At 38.7% G+C, this 23,950-nt stretch overlaps 1 protein-coding gene and 1 pseudogene across 1 annotated transcript in view; one reads left to right on the top strand and one right to left on the bottom strand.

The window, feature by feature from the left end:
- The window catches only part of NCKAP5 (NCK associated protein 5), a 792,873-nt gene that overhangs the window by 72,480 nt on the left and 696,443 nt on the right, over positions 1-23,950 (top strand). The window lies entirely within an intron of this gene.
- On the bottom strand, positions 11,096-11,208 carry LOC123324349 (annotated as a pseudogene).

Raw genomic sequence — 23,950 nt, 5'->3', positions numbered from 1 at the left:
TTTATTTATTTATTTATTTATTTATTTATTTATTTATTTATTTATTTTATTATTTTTTTTTATGAGACCACAAGCAGGGGGAGGGGAAGAGGGAGAGAGAGAATCTGAAGCAGACTCCACACTAAGTATGGAGCCCAACATGGGGCTTGATCTCATAACCTTGAGATCATGACCTGAGCTGAAATTAAGAGTTGGACACTTAACATACTGAGCTACCCAGGGACCCCATGAATGATTTTTTAAATGGATTTTTGGATTTGGTTTGCTAATATTTTGTTGAGAAGTTTTGCATGTATGTCCATCAGAGATATTGGCCTGTAGTTCTCTTTTCATCTATCTTTGGTATCTTTTATCTCTTTTTGGTGTCTTTATCTGTTTTTTGTTTGTTTTTTAATCAAGGTGATACCAGCCTCATAGAATGAATTTGGAAGCTTCTCTTCCTCTTCTATTTTATGGAATAATTTGGGAAGAATAGGTATTAACTCTTCTTCATTTTTTATTTCATTTTTTTAATTTTTATTATGCTATGTTAGTCACCGTACAGTACATCATTAGTTTTTGATGTAGTGTTCCATGATTCATGGTTTGCGTATAACACCCAGTGCTCCATGCAATATGTGCCCTCCTTAATACCTATCACTGGGCTAACCCATCCCCCTCCGCTCTAAAACCCTAAGTTTGTTTCTCAGAATCCATAGTCTCTCATGGTTTGTCTCCCCCTCTGATTTCCCCCGCTTCATTTTCCCCTTTCTTCTCCTAATGTCCTCCATGCTATTCCTTATATTCCTCAAATAAGTGAAACCATATGATAATTGACTTTCTCTGCTTGACTTATTCCACTTAGCATAATCTCTAGTCCCATCCATGTTGATGCAGAAGTTGGGTTATTCATCCTTTCTGATGGCTGAATAATATTCCATTGTATATATGGACCACATCTACTTTATCCATTTGTCTGTTGAAGGGCATCCTGGCTCTTTCCACAGTTTGGCTATTGTGGACATTGCTGCTATGAACATTGGGGTGCATATGGCCCTTCTTTAAATGTTTGGCAGAGTCCACCTGTGAAGCCATCTGGTCCTAGACTTTTGTTTGTTGGGAGTTTTTGATTATTGATTCAATTTCATTGCTGATAATGAGTCTGTTCAAATTTCCTATTTCTTCCTGATTCAGTTTTGGGAGGTTATATGTTTCTAGAAATTTGTCCATTTCTTCTAAGTTGTCCAGTTTGTTGGCATATAATTCTTCATAATATTCTCTTACAGTTTTTGTATTTCTGTGGTGTTGGTTGTTATTTTTCCTCTTTCATTTCTAATTTTGCTCTTTTGAGTCCTCACTCTTTGTTAAACGAGTCTGGCTAAAGGTTTATCAATTTTGTTGATATTTTCAAAGAACCAGCTCCGGTTTCATTGATCTGTTCTACTTTATTTATTCATTCATTCATTTATTCATTCATTCTAGTTTCTATTTCATTTATTTCTACTCTAGTCTTTATTATTTCCTTCCTTCTACTGGTTTTGGGTTTTATTTGTTCTTTTTTTTCTGGCTCCTTTAGGTGTAAGGTTAGGTTGTTTATTTGAGATTTTTATTGCTCCTTGAGGTGGGCCTATATTGCTATAAACTTTGCTCTTAGAACAGCTTTGTTGCATCCTAAAGATTTTGAATTGTTGTATTTTCATTTTCATTTGTCTCCATATATTTTTTGTCCTCTTTCATATCTTGGTTGACCCAGTCATTATTTATTAGCATGTTATTAAATATCAGTGTATTTGTGTTCTTCTCAGATTTTTTCTTGTTGATTTCTAGTTTCATAGCATTGTGGTCAGAAAAGACGCATGGTATGCCTCAGCCTTTTTTAATTTGTTGAGATTTATTTTGTGGCCTAATACGTGATCCTCTTCTGGAGAATATTCCATGTACACTTGAAATAAATGTGTATTCTGCTGTTTCAGGGTGGAATGTTCTGAATATATCTGTTAGATCCATCCGGTCCAATGATTCATTCAAAGCCACTCTTTCCTTGTTGATTTTCTGTTTAGATGATCTGTCCATTGATGTAAGTGGGATATCAAAATCCCCTACTTCTGCTGTATTACTGTTGATTATTTTCTGCTTTATATATTCAGGTACTCTCATAGTTGATGCATAAATATTTACAATTGTTAAATCTTTTTGTTGGATTGTTCCCTTTATAATTATACATGTCCTTCTTTGTCTCTTATTTTAGTCTTCTCTTTAAAGTCTATTTTGTATGATGTAAATATGGCTATCTGGCTGTCTTTTCATTTCTATTTGCCTGATAGATGCTTTTCCATTCTTTCACTTTCAGCCTGCATGTGTCTGTAGGTCTAAAACGAGTGTCTTGTAGTGTTTAGTCTTTCTTGGCAAGTGTTTTGTGTCCCGGCCCTGTGAAGACTGCTGGCTAGCTAAGTAATGAAACTTGCGCTGACGTAGCCCTTCTGCTGCAAGGACCTAAATTTTAGACATTGGTGAACTTGACTGAAAGATTCTTTGAAAGTTCAGTTCAGTGCCAGGCTTGGAGTCCAGACCTTTCCTCCTTGCACATCTATCTTAGACAAGTCACTTACAGCTCTCCCTTCAGACCATCTCTACAGAAGACTGATATTCTTTATTTTTTAAAGATTTTATTTATTTATTTGAGAGAGAGAGAAAGAGAGAGCACTAGCATGAGTGGGGGCTAGGACAGAGGATGAGGGAGAAACAGACTCCCTGCTGAGCAGGGAGTCCAGTGCTGGGCTCAATCCCAGGACTCAGAGATCATGACCTGAGCCAAAGACAGACCCCTAACTGACTGAGCCACCCAGGTGCCCTGAGAAGACTGATATTCTTTTTTTTTTTGCTATTTAATCTGTTTATTTTACCAAATCATCTATAATACAGATAATACCTTTCAGCATAAGTAAGTTGTATATATGAAGAGAAATGCAGGTGAAATTCACTAATGAATATACAAGACTGATATTCTAATAAATAACCTTTCAAACTGAATATCAGGTTTGACTTCAGCTTTCCTTTTCACATTCAGCTTCCTAGCTGGTTATGGCAGATCATAAATTGATTAGGCTCACTTACCATAGGTAGCAGATGTGTAAGTTGTAAGAGAGGAAGGAAAAAAAGTTAAACTCAGATAACTCTGTGTGTGTGTGTGTGTGTGTATTTCTTCATAGAACTATACATCCAGAGTTTTAAAAGACCTTTAAAATTGACCAAGTTCATTTGTATGTCTTGAGTAGGCTCATTCTTAGTGATTACTAAAGTCACCTGTTTGTGTCAGGCACTCATAAGGGATATAAAGCACTAACTCACTTAAGCCTCACGTCTACGGGGGCAGATATCATTAGTATCTAGGGGCTATAGTCAATGCCTTTGGGGTCAATTACAAATATTACAAAAATAAACAATTGCAAATAATTACAAATTAATATTCACAGGTTAAGAAACTGGGGCACAGAGATCTTAAGCATTTAACCCCAAATCCCATGGCTGGAGGTTTTGAATTGGGCTTGAATTTAGGCAGTCTTGTTCTAGAGTCCACGCTCATGAGTACTATAGTCCATTCCCTCTCACACTTTAAAACCTTTCTTAAGTCAGTGTTTCTGTTCACGAAGGGAGTGTGTATGGATTAAGCCCTTATTACATGCCAGGCAATGCACAAATGTCACATAATATTATCACAGTGTTGTGTGTTATTATGCCCATTCTATAAATGGGGACTCACTCTGGCTCACACAGATGTCAAGGGGCAGAGATAGAATGATATTCTAGATTCTGTCTTCAAACTTGTACCACCTCTTTCCCCCCACCCTCTACCCCCACAAACCAGCTTTATTTAGAGAAGTACTAATTAAGCACCGATAATGTATTTTGTACTATAAAGACCTTGAAGAATAGAAGAGCTGGTCAGTTTGTCCTGGAAGCACTTACATCATCACTATGTAGGCAATACACAAAGAGAGATATGAGACAATTAGCAAAAAATGGCAAGTTCTGCTGTGGTAAAATGCCAGTCTTTAAGACGTAGAAGAAAAATATCCCCAGAAAAGTTTATGGAAGGGAGAGTTTTAGAGAGATTATAATTACAGGAACGTTGTTCCTGGATAGTCCCAGTTTTAAAATATTTGGCCTAATTCTGCTAATTTACCTGTAAGTCTTAAACCTGAGCTGTGGTGCCTGGGAACTGGGGGGGGGGGGGTAGCCTGCAGTGAGCTCCTCACAGGTGTGTACTGAGTTGACAATGATAAGATCATAGTGTTTTGGGTCGATAGGCAGGAGAAGAGGCAAGTCAGAATGGTATGTCTTGATTATTGTTTGTAGCATTTGTAAGTTTATTTTTCCTCATAAGTGATGCTCAGTATCACACAGCTTTCCACTCAGTCCTTGAATTGGTCAAGAACAGTGGCCTGCTCCGGAATCATATGGCATCAAAATAGGTCTTTGCTTCTCCATATGCCTAGCCCTTTAAGTGTTGAATTGGCATCACTGCCCCCTACATTTTTTTCTAGCTTTGTTAATCTTATTTTCAGCTCCTGAAAAGAACAATATATCCCAAGTACAATCATTAATTGAATATGATTCAATCTGGACCCATCTTTAATAAGAAACCAAAGAAGGAAATTCAATTAGACTCACCTTTTCCATTTCAAAAGATCAAGTCCTCCCCTTTCACAGTTAAAATTATGAAAGATTATCTTCTTAGTGGAAGGCTTCATGAAAATTTGGATTCCTGTCAAATATTTAGTGTAATATCCCAGGATTGGGATTAATATAGCCTTTCAGCAGCTTGCTCTGAATTACTGTCGACGCAATCTCTCTTTTGGAAGCTTTTGAATAAAAGGCATTCTGTACTCTGGCATGACTCAAAGTATTCAGCAGAAAGGGTAACAAGATCAAACAATTTGAGGACAAGTTATCATGCCTTCTGGTCATGAAAATCCAGACACCTCAATCTCATTTCCATAGCTCAGTGTTGATCTGCTCACTTCTAAGAGAAAATTAAAATTATTGAAACCAGGTTTTAAGTCTGCGGGAGTATTTTGAGGGTTGATCTAAAATTACAAATTAATAGCAGCATTAAAAAACAATGTGAGGGCGCCTGGGTGGCTCAGTTGGTTAAGCGACTGCCTTCGGCTCAGGTCATGATCCTGGAGTCCTGGGATCGAGTCCCACATCGGGCTCCCTGCTCGGCAGGGAGTCTGCTTCTCCCTCTGACCCTCCCCCGTCTCATGTGCTCTCTCTCATTCTCTCTCTCTCAAATAAATAAATAAAAAAAAAAAAATCTTAAAAAAAAAAAAAAAAAAAAAAACAATGTGATAGAAAAAATACAACCTAATTACTTGATTGGTAAAATTATGTCAGATGCCCTTAGAGAATAATATTATTAATGATTAGTTTACTATTATTATCAGAGTTAAAATTTACAGCATCTATTTTAGGTTCTAAATGCTCTAAGTGCCTTACTTTTCTCAAACCTGTGTTTGTTTGACCCCAAAGGCATTGACTATAGCCCCTAGACTGTAACCCCAAATTATACTACTTTTTCAACACTAGTTGATGGATGCATTTTGCCAGAAATAAAAAATTTCCTATTATACTTTATGTGAAGTTATCTACAAATCTGTATTGGGAACTATAGTTATATGTGAATAACTGGGATTATTTTGTCCCCCCAAGCTTTATTTTGCAGCCTGATGGTATGATATGTTACAAGTATAATCATAAAAGAGTTTATTTATGCAAAGCTTGCCATGTAGCTTCCATGAGTTCTGCCTCAAAGCACTGTTCAAACAGAAACCCTAGTGTCCCCTGGTATTCCAGCTAAAAAGGTAAATATTTGTAATAGGCATACTGCAGTCATATTCTCAACACTGGCAAGAGCATTCATTTCTTTTTATGCCATCCAGAAGCTGGCACCCACCAACACCTGTGGCTCACATCGAAATGTGAGTCCTAGGTTGGTGTTTTCTTTTCCACTGACGGGTTCTAGTGAACAGGCAAGGCGTGGACTTCAGTCTCTGAATTGCAGAATAAAGAACACTGGATCCATTAGCAACTCGGATTACTGAGATCCCAAGGGAGAACTAGGTTGGACTCTCTACAGTCGCAACATTCTAGAACAGCGCTTTCACAAAGTATTTTAAAAGCAGGCAAATCCCTTCTTCAAATGAATATTATTGTTAACTCCAACAAGGAAAAGACATAAAGTAATACGGGGCTACTATTCATTCAGGGCTTTCTCTGTGACAGGCACCATGTAAACTTCTTGCTTAGTTTTCCTCATGTAATTCTCAGAAGGACTGCATGAGGTAGGCACATCAATGTCCTCCATTATAAGACTGACTTAGAGAGTTTACATAACTCACCAAAGTCAGTCATCCTCCCAGTGGAAGAGCACAATTCAAATGCAGATAGATTGACCCCAGAGCCCAAGTCTTTGGCCACAAAAAGCAGACCTGCTCTTGTGAGAACAGACATGGGCTGGGGTCATCCCCAGGAATCATCTATACTTTTGTCCTCACTAACCTGTTGACATGTGGAACTTCTCCAGCGTCCCCAGAGAACACACAAAAAGTACAATAAGTGATATGAAGCTGAGAGAGAAGACCTAAGTTTAATCTCAAAATCATATTTTTTAAGGAGTGGATATGTGATGATTTGGTTTTGTTTCATTTTTTTTATCAAATCTTTTATTTTTTCCAGATTTATTGAGGCATAATTGACAAATAAAAATTTTATGTATTTGTGGTAGGCAACATGATGTTTTGACATACAAATATGTTGTGAATGATTTCCACAATCAAGCTAATTTAAATATCACCTCATATAGTTATTTGTGTGCATGTGTACTATAAGAACATTTAAGATTTACTCTTTTAGCAAAGTTCAAGTATACAATGCAGTATTTTTACCTATAGTCACCATGTGTACATTAGAGCTCCAGAAATTATTCATCCTTCATAATTGAAACTTTATATCAACATGTCCCAGTTTCTGTCCCTACTTCCAACCCCCCCGCACCCCCTACCAGTACTTGGATGCCACCGTCTTACTGTCTGCTTCTATGAGTTTGAGAATGTCAGGACATAACTAGGAAGGCTAGGGATAGTTAAGGAATTGGGTTTCATTTTCTAGATGAACATTCTAGAAAGAGCAGCCTGGTGCTTCTCCAGGGTATGGCTGTAGGGGGGACAAAGCCAGAGCCAGAGAGATGAGCAGGAAGAATTATTCTCAAGTCTGTCTGCACAAAGTGATGTGAGGAGCTTTAAAAAATACCATTGCCTGGGTCGCAGCTCATCCTGAGTAAAACCACATCTCTTGGGGTAGATCCAGGCACTGTTCATGTTTTCAATTCCCCTTGTGATTCTAATGTGTAGCCAACACTAAGAGTTCCTGAGCTAGAAGAATGTCAGTTGAAATACAGGAAAGAGTGGATGACCATTTAGAGTATACAATGGTAGTTGGGGTGCAGAGGGTGGATTTGAAAAATAATTGGAAGGTAAACATAAATATAGCAAGAACCGAGAATCACATCAATGGGGGTGGTGTGAGAGAGATGAGCTGCAAGAAGAGTTCCCTGTTTGGGGGCCTGGGTGGGTGGTAGTGCCTGCAATTGAAGTAACAAATTCATGAAGAGTAGCAATTTTACCTGGGAAGATGAAAAGTTAGATTTTGGTGGTGCAGGGTATCAGGTGTCTCAAGGACAGCCAAGGAGAGGATGCATAGTCACCAAAGCAGCGGGCCAAAGAGGAACCCCAATATGTAAGTAGCAGGCAAGAGAAGAGAACACCATGAAATAGAAAAAGAAAAGAAATGTCCAAGGGACTCATCTAGCCTTCACTGTCCAATATGATAACCAGTAGCCATGTATTAATGTTTAAAATAGAATCCGTTCTTTGGCAGATTTGATGAGTGGGGGAGGGCCTGCCTCTTTCTACTAAACTCTTTGGAGGCCAATATCCTCTCTAACTTTATTGTATTTGTTCATTTAATCATTCACTCATTACCTCACTCATATACTTACCCAGCCTCTTATTCCATTTCTGTCCAAGGAGGAAGCTGGTGATGCCACACCCAGCATATGGTGAGTGCTGTAGAGGCTGGCCCTCTTCCAACTTGGTAAAGCTGGTCTGTCTCCGTTTTCAATGATGGGAGCTGTGTGTCTAGTCATCTCATTATCTTGTGGTGCCTATTAAAAACATTTCTCTCCCTTACTCTAGAAACAAGAACTGCATTTCAGTAATGAGTGATGTGACTGCTAAATACATGGATTAAAAAAAAAAAGTAAAATTCTCTGGGGTTTTCCAGGATAAGAAGTCATTACAGATGTTGTGTTGTTTCAGATGTCTTGGAGATTAAATAGGCCTAAATCAGCTCCTGAGCATTTTATTAGTGAATCTGTGTCATTTGAAAATCTTTCCCTGAAACTTTCCCACCCACTCTCTAACCCCCACTTGAATAAAGGAGTAATCAGGGATGAGCTCAGAATCTCCACTTGGTCTTGACCTATCCCAGATGGTGTTATAGTCATAGCTTTATCTGTAAAGAGTAGAAGGGCAGGGGCGCCTGGGTGGCTCAGTTGGTTAAGCGACTGCCTTCGGCTCAGGTCATGATCCTGGAGTCCCAGGATCGAGTCCCGCATCGGGCTCCCTGCTTGGCAGGGAGTCTGCTTCTCCCTCTGACCTCCTCCCTCTCATGCTCTCTGTCTCTCATTCTCTCTCTCTCAAATAAATAAATAAAATCTTTAAAAAAAAAAAAAAAAAAAGAGTAGAAGGGCAGCCCGGGGCTATGCCAAGAAAATAGTACTTGCATTAATAGAAAGTCATTTGGATTTGCATTAAAACTCTTACTTGTCTCTTATTTAATATTGTTCATTGCTCTCTCATTATTCATTCTGTTGATGCATAGAGGTGCACATATTCTGCACTCTGGAATTGTTTCTGAAAACAGTCTGTCAGTCCTGTATTGAATTGTCATGCTTTGATGGTACAAGGAAATGTTGTCCTTTAAAGAAATTCTATTACAAAATCCTTTATAGTCAGCTGTTCATTCAGCAATTGTTTATTGATCAGCTACTATGTGCTGCAGTAATGTCGAGTATTAGAGAACACAGTTATATAAACTCTACTCTTGAGATAGTCGTAATCACATATTGGAAAATATATGGTTCTATATACTAGGCACTGCTTTGAAGGGTTTTTACATTTTAACCCACTTCCTCTTCACAACAACACTGTGAGGTAGTATCATTATCAACCTTATTTTGCAGATGAGGAAACTGAGGGATATAGAATTAGATGGCGCATCCCCAATTATACAGTTAAGAAAGGCAGAACTGGGATTATACTGGGGCTGCCTGTCTCCAATCTATGCTCTTCACCATTATACTTCACTTCCTTTCCCCTGCTCAACTGTGATCTCCAATGGGAGACAAAAAGGAACCCCCCTTGAAATTAACTTATTTGTAGAATGTGGTTGACATTTAGCTCTGTTTATTTAAATGATTCTTGAAAAGGAGCACTTTTAAGATAAATGCTCTTTCTCTTCTTATCAACCATTGTCCAGCCAAATAGAAACAAAGGAAGAGGTAAACATTTAGCTTTACCAAGCATACCTTGGATTAGCTTTGAGAATTTTTGACCTCTGAAATCTAAAATAGTTTTATAGGTATTCTTGGAATCTTTCATTCCAAGTGTTTAAGCAATGGGTGTCTAGAACAATGACAGATTGCTTTGTTTTAGAAGTCATATGTAAATATTTATACAAGAATAGCAACCTTTGTGAGGCTATACAAACCAGATTCCACTTTGAGCCCCATTACCAGTTGTCCCGATTGCCGACACATCAGTAAATGTACCTACTACCAAAACCAAATGTCCTCGAGCCCTAGGAACACGAAGAAGTTAAATAGACCAGTAGCCCCAAAGCACTTTTAGAGCAATTTTATTAAGACTTGGGTTTCTGGGAAGGTTTTATTTTATCACTCAGCTATTATCTTGAATCTGCCATGTACTCAAAGGTTTTTGTTGGCCTTAATTCAGCTCTCTACCTTCTGGGCTATCACTGTTTTGTTGAGCACTTTTCTACCCAGATAGATAACAGGATTTGGTGACAGCTTTCAATTGTATTACCACTGAAACTTTTATAGGTATAGGATTTCTTTGCGTCGGCTGGTCCCTGACTATGACTTACTTAGGTTAGTACTTATTGGTCCATAAAACGTGCCTGACTCTGTAAAATAACTCACTAATTCTTCCAGAGTGAAAACCTCTAATGGTGTTTATCAACACACATGTAAATAATCTAGATGACCACCATGAGGGACCCAAAAGATGAGCCAGAGCGACTCCTTATCGTATAAGCCCATATAGTAATGAGATCCCTGGCCAATAGAAGTATCACCTAAACTCCAGCTTTCAAGAGTCCTGTTGTATTCTTGAGAAAGAGTATTTAAAGCAAAAGGAATGAAATTGGCAGAGAAGTTATGGTGCCGAAGTTTAAGTATCTAAGAAAGGCTCCCACACACAGAGGAAAAGCCATGACCCGATCATTCCCTGGCACCAAAGAGAAAATACGATTACTTAAATAAACAGAGAAAAATACTCAATTTGCCAAATTAAGACATTCAAATTACAGCAAAATATGAGCAAGCATTCTAATTTCCCCTTAAGTTATCTAGTACTTTAAAAAACATTTTTAATGGCTGATATTTATGAGCCAGTGGTAAAATTTGTTCTTCCATGTTTTACTTGTGATATGATTCATCCATAAATAATTTGGCATTACATATCAAGAACCATAAAAATGTTCTGATTTTTTGACCCACCAATTCTCCTTTTGGGAACCCAAAATATGGAGAAATCACATGAATAAAGATATTCATCACACCAATATTTAAAATATTACAATGCCGGGGTGCCTGGGTGGCTCAGTTGTTAAGCGTCTGCCTTCGGCTCAGGTCATGATCCCAGGGTCCTGGGATCGAGCCCCACATCGGGCTTTCTGCTCAGCAGGAAGCCTGCTTCTCCCTCTCCTACTCCCCCTGCTTGTGTTCCCTCTCTTGCTGTCTCTCTCTCTGTCGAATAAATAAATTAAAAAAAAAATCTTAAAGTATTACAATGTAAAGTTTTCAATTAGCAATAATCGCACCTCGGATAAACCTCATTGGCTACGATACTGCCACTGCACAAAGCTTAAAGTATTACAGTGTAAGAAGACACTTAAACGCCCAGCAATGAAGAAATGGTTACAGGAATTATGCCCATCTCATAGGTGCATAAAGTGGAGAGACTCTTATTCTATGATCTAGTCAACATAAGTATTTATTGTCTTCTGTGTGCCAGGCGCTATTCCAGATTCTGAGACTACAGTGATGAGCAGAATGATTCCATCTGCTCCTGAGCCCATGAAGCTTAGAGTCAGGTAGGGGAGTTAGATGTTAATGAAAATAATATGCCACATTCATGGCCAGATATTTAGGAAGGCCAATTTGATTGTTTAAAGATCTGCTTTCAGCATGCTCCTTGACATACAGGTTGGGGCTGAGTCCGTCAGCCTACAGGATGGATAACCTTGATGTTGTGTTTCCCTGGGGCTTAAGAGTGACAATAGGTAATGGGAACATTTGACAGCATGTAGGGAAGGAGGTGTGATACTCTCGAGGCACTCAAGCCATCAGTGCTATTAGGAGCTCTGCAATCTGATGTTTTCCAGCTCAGCTGAGTCTTCTGTTGACCTATCTAAATGTTTAGGATAACAGCATTTCTGCTTCTCTTGTGTATTTTTTTTTTATTCTGTATACTGGAAACAGACTATGAATAATTAATGAGCAATTTTTATTGTAGCTCATGAAACTATAATGATCCTAAGTTTGTTGCATGATACAGATAATGTGGTAGGATTAGTCCTGCAGTTTCACTGCAAATGGCCATGTTCCCTTTTTGAAGTTTAATGAGCTCTTGCTGCAACAAAGAACAACAGTAGGCGCTTAAAGAAAATTCACTTTTCAACCTAATTTGCAGATATTGAAGCAAAAGCTAAGGAATGACATAGCGATAGATTCCGTGATTTTGATATTTATCGGATCCTAGTGTATGGTGACTGTGTATGTTTCAGAGGGAAACACATTTCTTTCTTTTAAACAGGACGATTTTATAGACTTACAAATCACTAACACGCTTTCAGGTCTTGGGTTGTGATTTTTTAATTTTTTTCACGTAAATGGATTTGATTCTTCTCTTCATTCACATGGAACACTGATTCCTTGTTTCTTATTCTGATGGTAGAGGAATAGTGCTCCTCTCCCTTTCCATCTTTATTAGCATCACTCCACCCCCAGCCTCCACTCCATCCAATATCAGTATCATGAAGAAGCATTTGCTACTGAGGTTTAGGTATGATTGGTAAAAAATAAAATAAAATCTCATATATATATATGAACCCAGATTATGAACCTGCTATCAAAAAGACCACTCACTATCCAGGTCTCCCTGTTTCTCGGTGCCTCTGTGTTTATGCAGACGTCGTAAAGCCGCATGTTATTGCTTACGCTGCAGAGATCTCAACTGATCTTTCAACAACTTCAGCATGTTTTCTCCAGGAATGAGTCAGTGAAACAAAAAGGCCACATCAAAGAGGAGCCTTCAGGGTTTTTGAGCTGCCTGCGTACCTTGGACATGGATCTCTCTGCCTCTAAAAGGCCAGAGTGGGAGCGGGAGGTGGTTCAAATGTTGCATCAACATACAGTAATTAATTCTATGCTGGAAGGAGATGACACATTTGGAGACAACTTGAAATGACCCACTGAAACATAGGAAACATGGAGAGTGGGACTGACCAACTTGATGGAAAAGCCAAGTTCTGTCGATGTTTGACTTGTGGGGAATTCTTACTGCAATTTCGGAGGCTCTCTCCAATGTAGTACTAGTTTGTTTCATATGTGTCTCATTGGCCCTTGGGCACCTCAGTGAAACAGATTCTCTCTCTCAAAAAACAAGAAGAGTTTTGAGATTTTTATTCTACTTTTCTTTCCTGTTAATGTACAGTATAAATAAGCACTGTTGTATTTTTATGTTTACCTTATATTCAGCTGCCTTAATACAGTCTGAATTTAAAAAGATTTTCTTATATTTCTTGATTGTTCTAGGTATACATAATTCTGTGAGTAATCGTTTTTATATTCCATATTGTTTTCAATATTTGTATCATTTATTTCATTTTCACATCTTATTTCATCTGCTAGTTGTATTACAACATCTCAAACAATGTTGAAAATTAAACAGAGGACATTCTCACTTTATTTATGCTTTCAATGTGTTTTATATTGGTTTCTCATAAATGCTTTCTCATGCATAGGAAGCTTCCTCTGATGTTTATTTTAATTAAAGTCAAGAAGAGTTCTTACAAAATAGTAGTAAATGACTTTTTTTTTGAGAATTTTTTTATTGTTAGGTTAATCACCATACATTACATCATTAGTTTTTGATGTAGTGTTCCATGATTCATTGTTTGTGTGTAACACCCAGTGCTCCATGCAGAACGTGCCCTCTTTAATACCCATCACCAGGCTAACCCATCCTCCCACCCCCCTCCCCTATAGAACTCTCAGTTTGTTTTTCAGAGTCCATGATCTCTCATGGTTCATCTCCCCCTCCGATTTCCTCCCCCCTCATTCTTCCCCTCCTGCTATCTTCTTTTTTTTTGTTGTTCTTAACATATATTGCATTATTTGTTTCAGAGGTACAGATCTGTGATTCAACAGTCTTGCACAATTCACAGCGCTCACCATAGCACATACCCTCCCCAATGTCTATCACCCAGCCACCCCATCCCTCCCACCCCACCCCCCACTCCAGCAACCCTGAGTTTGTTTCCTGAGATTAAGAATTCCTCATATCAGTGAGGTTATATGATACATGTCTTTCTCTGATTGACTTATTTCACTCCGTATAATACCCTCCAGTTCCATCCACGTCATTGCAAATGGCAAGATTTCATTCCTTTTGATGGCTGTGTAATATTCCATTGTATATATATACCACCTCTTTTTTATCTATTCATCTGTCGACGGACATCTTGGCTCGTTCCATAGTTTGGCTATTGTGGACATTGCTCCTATAAACATCGGGGTGCACATACCCCTTCGGATCCCTACATTTGTATCTTTGGGGTAAATACCCAGTAGTGCAATTGCTGGGTCATATGGTAGCTGTATTTTCAACTTTTTGAGGAACCTCCATACTGTTTTCCAGAATGGCTGCACCAGCTTGCATTCCCACCAACAGTGTAGGAGGGTTCCGCTTTCTCCGTATCCACACCAACATCTGTTATTTCCTGACTTGTTAATTTTAGCCATTCTGACTGGTGTGAGGTGGTATCTCATTGAGGTTTTGATTTGGATTTCCCTGATGCTGAGCGATGTTGAACACTTTTTCATGTGTCTGTTGGCCATTTGGATGTCTTCTTTGGAAAAATGTCTGTTCATGTCTTCTGCCCATTTCTTGATTGGATAATTTGTTCTCTGGGTGTTGAGTTCAATAAGTTCTTTATAGATTTTGGATACTAGCCCTTTATCTGATATGTCATTTGCAAATATCTTCTCCCATTCTGTTGGTTGTCTTTTGGTTTTGTTGACTGTTTCTTTTGCTGTGCAAAAGCTTTTTATCTTGATGAAGTCCCAATAGTTCATTTTTGCCCTTGCTTCCCTTGCCTTTGGCGATGTTTCTAGGAAGAAGTTGCTGCAGCTAAGGTCGAAGAGTTTGCTGCCTGTGTTCTCCTTTAGGATTTTGATGGACTGCTGTCTCACATTTAGGTCTTTCAACCATTTGGAGTCTATTTTTGTGGTGGTGTAAGGAAATGGTCCAGTTTCATTCTCCTGCATGTGGCTGTCCAATTTTCCCAACACGATTTGTTGAAGAGACTGTCTTTTTTCCATTGGACATTCTTTCCTGCTTTGTCAAAGATTAGTTGACCATAGAGTTGAGGGTCCATTTCTGGGCTCTCTATTTTGTTCCACTGATCCATGTGTCTGTTTTTTTGCCAGTACCATACTGTCCTGATGATGACAGCTTTGTAATAGAGCTGGAAGTCTGGAATTGTGATGCCGCCAGCTTTGCTTTTCTTTTTCAACATTCCTCTGTCTATTTGGGGTCTTTTCTGGTTCCATACAAATTTTAGGGTTACTTGTTCCATTTATTTGAAAAAAGTGGATGGTATTTTGATGGGGATTGCATTGAATGTGTAGATTGCTCAAGGTAGCATTGACATCTTCACAATATTTGTTCTTCAAATCCATGAGCATGGAACGTTTTTCCATTTCTTTGTGTCTTCCTCAGTTTCTTTCATGAGTATTTTATAGTTTTCTGAGTACAGATCCTTTGCCTCTTTGGTTAGATTTATTCCTAGCTATCTTATGGTTTTGGGTGCAATTGTAAATGGGATCGACTCCTTAATTTCTCTTTCTTCTGTCTTGTTGTTGGGGTATAGGAATGCCACTGACTTCTGTGCATTGATTTTATATCCTGCCACTTTACTGAATTCCTGTATGAGTTCTAGCAGTTTTGGGGTGGAGTCTTTTGGGTTTTCCATCTAAAGTATCATATCATCTGCAAAGAGTGAGAGTTTGACTTCTTCTTTGCCGGTTCAGATGCCTTTTATTTCTTTTTGTTGTCTGATTGCTGTGGCTAGGACTTCTAATACTATGTTAAATAGCAGTGGTGATAGTGGACATCCCTGCTGTGTTCCTGACCTTAGGGGGAAAGCTCTCAGTTGTTCCCCATTGAGAATGATATTCGCTGTAGGTTCTTCATAGATGGCTTTTATGATATTGAGGTATGTACCCTCTATGCCTATACTCTGAAGAGTTTTGATCAAGAAAGGATACTGTACTTTGTCAAATGCATTTTCTGCATCTATTGAGAGGATCATATGATTCTTGTTCTTTCTTTTTTGATGTATTGTATCACGTTGATTGATTTGCGGATGTTGAACCAACCTTGCAGCCCAGGGATAAATCCCACTTGGTCGTGGTGAATAATCCTTTTAATGTACTGTTGGATCCTATTGGCTAGTATTTTGGTGAGAATTTTTGCATCCATGTTCATCAAGGATGTTGGTCTGTAATTCTCCTTTTTGGTGGGGTCTTTGTCTGGTTTTGGGATCAAGGTAATGGTGGCCTCATAAAACGAGTTTGGAAGTTTTCCTTCCATTTCTACTTTTTGGAACAGTTTCAGAAGAATAGGTATTAATTCTTCTTGAAATGTTTGGTAGAATTCCCCTGGGAAGCCATCTGGCCCTGGGCTCTTGTTTGTTGGGAGATTTTTGATGACTGCTTCAATTTCCTTAGTGGTTATAGGTCTGTTCAGGTTTTCTATTTCTTCCTGGTTCAGTTTTGGTAGTTGATACATCTCTAGGAATGCATCCATTTCTTCCAGGTTATCTAATTTGCTGGCATAGAGTTGCTCATAATATGTTCTTATAATTGTTTGTATTTCTTTGGCGTTGGTTGTGATCTCTCCTCTTTCATTCATGATTTTGTTGATTTGGGTCATTTCTCTTTTCTTTTTGATAAGTCTGGCCAGGGGTTTATCAATCTTGTTAATGCTTTCAAAGAACCAGCTTCTAGTTCTGTTGATCTGTTCTACTGTTCTTTTAGTTTCTATTTCATTGATTTCTGCTCTGATCTTTATTATTTCTCTTCTCCTGCTGGGTTTAGGCTTTATTTGCTGTTTTTTCTCCAGCTCCTTTAGGTGTAGGGTTAGGCTGTGTATTTGAGACCTTTCTTGTTTCTTGACAAAGGCTTGTATTGCTATATACTTTCCTCTTAGGACTGCCTTTGCTGTATCCCAAAGATTTTGAACAGTTGTGTTTTCATTTTCACTGGTTTCCATGAATTTTTTAAATTCTTCTTTAATTTCCTGGTTGACCCATTCATTCTTTAGTAGGATGCTCTTTAGCCTCCATGTATTTGAGTTCTTTCTGACTTTCCTCTTGTGATTGAGTTCTAGTTTCAAAGCATTGTGGTCTGAAAATATGCAGGGAATAATCCCAATCTTTTGGTACCGGTTGAGACCTGATTTATGACCGAGGATGTGATCTATTCTGGAGAATGTTCCATGGGCACTAGAGAAGAATGTGTATTCCGTTGCTTGGGGATGGAATGTTCTGAATATGTCTGTGAAGTCCATTTGGTCCAGTGTGTCATTTAAAGCCTTTATTTCCTTGTTGATCTTTTGCTTAGATGATCTGTCCATTTCAGTGAGGGGGGTGTTAAAGTCCCCCACTATTATTGTATTGTTGTCGATGTGTTTCTTTGCTTTTGTTATTAATTGCCTTATCTAATTGGCTGCTCCCATGTTAGGGACATAGATATTTACAATTGTTAGATCTTCTTGTTGGATAGACCCTTTAAGTAGGATATAGAGTCCTTCCTCATCTCTTATTACAGTCTTTAGTTTAAAATCGAATTTTTCTGATATAAGGATTGTCACCCCAGCTTTCTTTTGGTGTCCATTAGCATGGTAAATGGTTTTCCACCCCCTCACTTTCAATCTGGGCAGTGTCTTTGGGTCTAAAATGAGTCTCTTGCAGACAGCATATCGATGGGTCTTGTTTTTTAATCCAATCTGATAGCCTGTGTCTTTTGATTGGGGCATTTAACACATTTACATTGAGGGTAACTATTGAAAGATAGGAATTTAGTGCCATTGTATTGCCCATAAGGTGAATGTTACTGTATATTGTCTGTGTTCCTTTCTGGTCTATGATACTTTCAGGCTCTCTCTTTGCTTAGAGGACCCCTTTCAAGATTTCTTGTAGGGCTGGTTTCGTGTTTGCAAATTCCTTTAGTTTTTGGAAACTTTTTATCTCTCCTTCTATTTTCAATGACAGCCTAGCTGGATATAGTATTCTTGGCTGCATATTTTTCTCGTTTAGTGCTCTGAATATATCATGCCAGTCCTTTCTGGCCTGCCAGGTCTCTGTGGATAGGTCTGTTGCCCATCTAATGCTTCTACCATTGTAGGTTACAGATCTCTTGTCCCGAGCTGCTTTCAGGATTTTCTCTTTGTCTCTGAGACTTGTAAGTTTTACTATTAGATGTCGGGGTGTTGACCTATTTTTATTGATTTTGAGAGGGGTTCTCTGTGCCTTCTGGATATTGATGCCTGTTTCCTTCCCCAAATTAGGGACGTTCTCTGCTATAATTTGCTCCAATATGCCTTCTGCCCCTCTCTCTCTTCTTCTTCTGGGATCCCAATTATTCTAATTTTGTTTCATCTTATTGTATCACTTATCTCTCGAATTCTGCCCTCATGATCCTGTAGTTGTTTATCTCTCTTTTTCTCAGCTTCTTTTTTTTCCATCATTTGGTCTTCTATATCACTGATTCTCTCTTCTGCCTCCTTTATCCTAGCAGTTAGCACCCCCATTTTTGATTGCACCTCATTAATAGCCCTTTTGATTTCGATTTGGTTAGATTTCAGTTCTTTTATTTCTCCAGAAAGGGTTTCTCTAGTAACTTCCATGCTTTTTTTCAAGCCTAGCTAGTATCTTTAAAGTCATGATTCTGAACTCTAGGTCCGACATCATACTAATGTCCATATTGAGTAGGTCCCTGGCAGTCGGTACTACCTCTTGTTCTTTTTGTTGAGGTGATTTTTCCATCTTGTCATTTTGTCCAGAGGAGAATAGATGAATGAGAGAACAAAATGCTAACAGGGTAACAACATCCCCAGAAAATATACTCTAAACAAATCAGAAAGACCTGAAGCCGGGGGAAAAGAAACGGAAAGAAAGAAAAAAGAGAAAGGAAAAAGATAAAAACAAACAAAAACAGAACAAAATAAAACAAAAAAAACCAGAATATGATCAAATATGATCAGGCTGTTGCATAGGTCAGTGCCACACATTTGATTTTGGGTGTATTTTGGTCTGTTAAAAGAAAGTGCCTCCCAAAATTTTAAAGAAAGAAAAACTTATATATGTACAAAAATAAGGGTTGATACAATGAAGGGATGGAATATGACTGTAAAGATGAAAATTATAAAAAATTTTATAAAAGGAATTGATAAGAAGTTGTTTGAAAAAAGAAAGGATTTAAAAGAAAAAAAAAAGGGAGAGAATGTGATCAGGCAGGAGACTAGAACAAAGCCATACACTAGAGTTTTAGGGTATATTTTGGTCTGATAGAAGAAACTGTATCTCAAAATTTTAAAGAGAAAACAACTTATATATATATGCCAAAAATAAGGGTAACTAGTATGAAGGGATAGAATATGACTCTAAAAATGAAAAATAAAAATTTTTTTTAAAAAAGGGATTGATAAGCTGTTGGTTGAAAAAGGGAAAAAGAAAAATTAAAAAGAAAGACAGTCAAAAAAAAAAGTTAACTGTGAAAGAGTAAAGAATCATGGTAAAAAAGCCATGAATTCTATGTGCAGTATTCCCCTAGCGCTGGAGTTCTGCCGTTCTCATTGATCGGTAAACTTGGTCTTGGCTGGCTGTTCTCGCTGATCCTCTGGGGAGGGGCCTGTTGCCGTGGTTCCCAAATGTCTTTGCCGGAGGCAGAATTGCCCCGCCCTTGCCGGTCTGGGCTAAGTAATCTGCTAGGGTTTGCTCTCAGGAGCTTTTGTTCCCTGCAAGCTTTCCGTACAGCTTTGGAGGACGAGAGTGAAAATGGCGGCCTCCCAATCTCCGCCCGGGAGGAGCCGAGAACTCAGGGCCCCGCTTCCAAGTGAGCCCCCAGAGAAAAGCCGTCAGTCACTCCCGTCTCCCCGGTCTCTGGCCGCACCCCGTGCTCACCCGGCCTGTGACCGCGCGTTTCTATTTCTGGCACCCGACTCGGTGTGGAGTCTCCAAACCCAGCAGATCCCTGCAGTGCGCTCCCGCGCGGCTCCTCCCGGGGGAGGAAGGTGAGTCTCCCCGGATCTGCCGCTTGTTGGGTCCCTGCTGGAGGAGCAGTGGCCCGACTGTGCCGCGGATCATGGCTTATGGCAACCCCGAGCTGAGAGCCCGCGCCTCAGCTCTGTCTCTGTAGCCGGCTTCCCCGCTCCAATACCTGGGAGCTCTGCTGCAGTCAGGCACCCCTGGTCTTTCTGTGACCCCGAGGGTCCTGAGACCACACTGTCCCGGAGGGTTCCACCCCCCACTTAGCCACCGGAGTGACGTCCCTCAGTGGAGCAGACTTCTAAAAGTTCCGATTTTGTGCTCCACGGCTCTGTCACTTGCCAGAAGCGGCTGACGGAGGCCCCTCCCTCGCCGTCTATCCTCCCGAATATCGCCTCGGATTCACTTCTCCGCACATCCTACCTTCCAGAAAGTGGTCGCTTTTCTGTTCAGAGAGTTGTTGCTATTCTTTTCTTCGATCTCCTGTTGAGTCTGTAGGTGTTCAGAATGGTTTGATCCCTATCCAGCTGAATTCCTAGGATCAGACGAAATTTAGGTCTCCTTCTTCTCCTCCATCTTGCTCTGCCCCTCAGTAGTAAATGATTTTTAACATCTATTGACATAATCACATTTTTTCTTTTAATTTGTTAATATAGATTTAATTGATAGATTTTTTAAATGTTGATTCATACTTCTATAACTAAAATAAACTATACTTGGTCATAGTTTGTGTTACTACAAGGCTGAATATAATTTGCTAACATTCCATTTAAAACATGTTTAATTTTATAAATGAAATTCGGGTTTCTTCTTTTATCCCAGTTTTATCCAACTTTTGTGTTAAGACATGATGACTTAATGGGGCACCTGGGTGACTCAGTCATTAAGCGTCTGCCTTCGGCTCAGGTCATGGTCCCAGGGTCCTGGAATCGAGCCCCACATCAGGCTCCCTGTTCGGCGGGAAGCCTGCTTCACCCTCTCCCACTCCCCCTACTTCTGTTCTCTCTCTCTCTCTGTCTCTCTCTTTCAAATAAATAAAATCTTTAAAAAAAAAAAGACATGCTGACTTAGTAAACTTTATTTCTTAGTCCTTGTGTTGTGTGCTTTTATCTTCTCTTCTTAATCAGGATGCCAAAAGGCTGCTTGTTTTATTTGTCTTTTCGAATAATCAGCTTTCAGTTTAATTTATCCTTTGTTTGCTTGTTTGCTTGATTTTTTGTTTTGATGTTGTCTATCTGGAACAAGTTCCCTGAGATTTTCATATAGTTCTCCCTACCTCATTTTGAAAGTCTCAGCTCAGATGCCTCCAGTGAAACTTTGTTGATAACATTTCATTGTCACCCTCCCATCCTAGGCCATCCTATTGCATTACCCTATTTTATGTACTGTATTTATAATTTGTATCACTATCTGAAATTATCCACTTATTTTTAGGTTTTCAAGTAGATTTTATTTGTTGCAACCATTTTCAATTTACAGAAAAAATGGGAAGATAGTCCAGGGTTACCATGTACCTCACACCTAGTTTCCTCTGTGATTACATCTTACGTCAGTATGGTACATTGGTCACAATTAATGATACATTGTTATTAATTAAGATTGTACTTTATTCAGATTTCCTTTTACCTAATGTTCTTCTCCTGTTCCGGGATTCCATCTAGAATGCATTCACATTGAGTTGTAATGTCGCCTTAGGCTCTTCTGGACTACCACAATTTCTTAGTCTTCTTTTGTTGTTGAGGATTCTGACAGTTTTTTAGGAATATTGGTCAGGTAATTTGTAAGATGCCTCTTGATTGAAACTTGTCTGGTTTTGTTTTGGTTTGTTTTTTTTCATGATTATATAGAGGGTTATGGGTTTGGGGACAAAGACCACAGACGTAAAGAGCCATTTTCATCACTTTCTATCAAGGGTATGTACTATTAACAGGATCTATCACAGATGATGTTGACTTTGATCTCCTGGCTGAGGTAGTGTTTGTCAGGTTTCTTGGACGATGAAATTATTCTTTTCCATCCTGCCCATATTGTATTAAAAGTCTAGGGAGGGGTGCTGGGTGGCTCAGTCAGTTAAGTGGCCAACTCTTGATTTCTGTTCAGGTCATGATCTCAGGGTCCTAGGATCAAGCTCCACATGGCGTTCCGCACTCAACACAGAGTCTGCTTGAGGATTCTCTTTCTCTCTCCCTCTGCCCCTCCCCTGCTCCTGCTCTCTCTGTCTCTCAAAAATAAATAAATAAATATTTTTTAAAAAAAGTGTAGGGAGTTATGTTTCTTTTCACTGAGTGTGAAATAGCTACATAAATTATTCATTTTTCGTTCATCGGTTAATTATCATCAATCATTTACTGCCATATCCCTGAATCTGGACGAGTAGCAAAACACAAGAACAACAACAACAAAACAACTCCTAGTCACTGTTCAATGAATGTTTGTCAAATTAATGTATAAATTAATTACTGGCCAATTTATTTTAGGTTTTTTTTCTCTGCTCTTTTATTCAAGTTTATTTTGTTTTCTTAGGTTAACTCCTTAAGTTGAATGTTTAATTCATTTATTTCCAGTCTTTCTTTTTTAAATAAAAACATTTCAAGCTACAGCTTTTCTTCTGAGTTCAGCTGCATCCCAGTCTTGATTGTTGTATTCACATCATATGACTTGTATTTTGTATTTTTGTTGCATTTTTAATTCTTGGATTATTTACAAGACTGTTTTTTAATTTAGACGCACTTAGATTTTTGTGTTTTTTGTGTGTTTTTTTTCCTCATTTGCTTCAAGGAATTTTAGTGTTTTCTTTGTGGCCACATATGTAATCACTTTCTGTAAATTTATATCCCATAGGCATAAAAAAAGACTACATTTTCTGTTGTATTGTACAAATTACCCACTTATATACACAAAATAAAAATTTTGTACTTGATCTTTTTCTGGCTCCCTATTTGAAATATTTAGAATTCAGGTTTCAGAATCTTATGTATTGGCCATTATAATATATATCTTCTTTCAAAACAGAAAGCTTTTTACCCTTTATATTACTGTAATTCACTATGGTTATTGTTATCTCTTTAGATTTCACTTTAACTTTTAGTTATTCTTTGCATATCACTTTCATTTTGTTTTGCTCTCTTTTTCCTTCTAGCCACAGGACATGAGTTTCCAGTGACCTCTAGGCCTGAAATGCGCTCTTCTGTAAAATCCCTTGTCCCCTTATTATCTGATACAGTCCCTCTGCTGACAGCTCCCCACAGTATTTTACAAAGATGGGTCATACACTTACTGTTTTGTAACTTGCTTTGCCCTAGACCAGTATGTCCAAATACCAGCCTTGTCTCTACCCAGGGGATTTTTTGACCCCTTAGACCTTCTGTTCCAAAATAGACCTCTCAACCTGTATGTCAGAAACTTGCTCTTTATGCATTCTTTTGCCCACTGATGTTTCAGTTGTCAACCTACAACCTAGGAGTCATCTCAGGTTTGATGCCCTACTCAAGGGAAGATGCTAGGGGCAGAGGATGGTGAGGACAGACCTGTGCACCCAGGGGCTCCCCATACACCTTGGCTCTACCCTTTGAATTGGATCCTGGCATCCTAAAGGCTTCCTTGTAGAAAAACCATTGAATCATTGGCTTCATTGAGAGTTTAGCTACATTTTATGGCCTCCTGGACTATGAAGTTAAAATTCACAAGACCTAGAAAGCATACATTACAATAACACCTTTCATTTTCTTGGTCAAAATGCTTTGAGTTGCAGGAACGTTTTCATTTTTATAACTCTATTAAATGTGTTTATGGAGGTTTGCTTCTTTTTACCCCAGGCTTAACCAAATTCTAAAAGAGGGCTTCACAAACTGTCTTGTGCCTCCAAGCCACCCAGGGATTTTACAGAAATACAGATCCTGACTTAGGAGGTCTAGGAGGGGGGCAGGTTTATACATTTATAACAAGCTTTAGTGCTGCCAATATTGCTAATCCTGCAGACCCCAATTTGTGGAACAAGGGTATGAAGTCCTTCTGGATGTTTCTTTGAGTTTGATCTTTGGATTTAGTTCCCGAG

Source organism: Neomonachus schauinslandi, chromosome 3, assembly GCF_002201575.2.
Source record: "Neomonachus schauinslandi chromosome 3, ASM220157v2, whole genome shotgun sequence".
In the NCBI taxonomy this organism is placed as follows: domain Eukaryota; kingdom Metazoa; phylum Chordata; class Mammalia; order Carnivora; family Phocidae; genus Neomonachus; species Neomonachus schauinslandi.
The sequence above is the reverse complement of the archived record's forward strand: the minus strand, read 5'-3'. Positions and strand labels throughout refer to the sequence as shown.